We start from the raw sequence: 1,777 nt of genomic DNA, 5'->3' as shown, positions 1-1,777 counted from the left end.
TTTAAGCTTAAGAATTATGTATGACAGCCATAGTATGTACATGTTAATTATGTTGCTCATACAATGCATGATATATAGATTTTAAACTGAAATTGTTTTTTTTTGTTTTTTCCTTTTTGTCTTTTTTACTGACCGGTAACGGGATCGCAACCCTCGGTGTCGCGCCTGTACCGGGGACCGGCAACGGGATCGCAACCCTCGGTGTTGCGCCCGCACCGCGCTCAGCCAGTGAGCGGGAACCAGTCTCCACATGGGATCCGAACCCTTGGTGGGAGCGCCGCCGCACTCCCAAGCGGCGCACTCTCCAGTGCGCCATCAAGCCGGCCCTAAACTGAAATTGTTTATGTAAGTAGATATTCGAATGTCATGTATGATTGACAATCCAGATTTATTTGCCTTTTCCAATCCACTCCATTAATAACTAGAAGTCACCAATAACAAGTTGGCTTCACATGGATTCAGCCACAGTAAAAAGGAAATATCATAGGTCCTTCCAGTGATTGTGTTTTTCTGGAGATTCACAAGTTAACTACATGTAAATTTGGTTAATCTTTTCTTTGTTGTTGGTCCAAAACTAAAAACTTGCTTTTTAGTTGCTAAACTCAAAAAAGATATAAAACAAAGCTGTTTTATCTAAAATTCCTTACTATTTAATAGGCATTGCTTATCTTGTTAAGCCTCTTTCTCTACTTCTAACAGATTAATCAGTATCTCTTTTTCTGATTCTGTTCCTCTTATTATTTGTATAACATTGTATCTCACTTACTAGTTACATGTTCCTCTCCCCCGCAGACTGTGTTCCTTCAGGGGAGAGATAGAGTTTTAAATATTTCCAGCCCCAGAGCCCAGGACACTCTCTTGGCCACAGCAGACGCTAAATAAATGTTCACTGATCAGAATTGCTTATTGATACACTTTACGTGTTGCCCATCTATATAATAGTGCTTGCTGAGATATGTCAAAGTATGTTAGGCTTCCTCATTTAGGTTTTTATTCTCTAAATCAGAGGCTGGCAAACTTCTGTAAAGGGCCAGGTAGTACTGTAAATATTTCAGGTTTTGTGGACCAGTTGGTCTCTGTTGCAAACACTTAACTGCCCTCGTAGCGTGAAAGCAGTCATGCATGACATGTAAATAAATGGGGATGGCTGTGTTCCGGTAACTTAAACAAAAACAGGGAGCAGGCTGAATTTGGCCCTGTCAATCCCTCCTCTAAATCATTATTTTGAGCGGGGGAAGAGTGAATACAGATTCTGACCTGGATGGTGATAATCACCACAAAGTTTCTTATAAGTGTTGACAATAACAGTTATGATGTACATAGCCTTTTTGAAATATCTCCCAGTTTTTGTTCCCTAAGAACAAAGAGGAAATTAAGCGTACCTTCTGTTGTTAAGACTGAGCCATGACGTTGCAGTGGATAAGCAGGAGTATGAGAATTAGAAGTGTTGCCCTCACACTGGATAGTGCGCCGCTTGGGAAGCGCGGCGGCGCTCCTGCCCGAGGGTTCGGATCCCACATGCAGACCGGTTCCCGCTCACTGGCTGAGCGAGGCGCGGGAGCAACACCGAGGGTTGCGATCCCGCACTCCCAAGCGGCGCACTCTCCAGTGCGCCATCGAGCCGGCCCTAAACTGAAATTGTTTATGTAAGTAGATATTCGAATGTCATGTATGATTGACAATCCAGATTTATTTGCCTTTTCCAATCCACTCCATTAATAACTAGAAGTCACCAATAACAAGTTGGCTTCACATGGATTCAGCCACAGTAAAAAGG

Source organism: Galeopterus variegatus, unplaced genomic scaffold (assembly GCF_000696425.1).
Source record: "Galeopterus variegatus unplaced genomic scaffold, G_variegatus-3.0.2 Scaffold178, whole genome shotgun sequence".
NCBI lineage: Eukaryota > Metazoa > Chordata > Mammalia > Dermoptera > Cynocephalidae > Galeopterus > Galeopterus variegatus.
Note: the sequence above shows the minus strand (reverse complement) of the source record.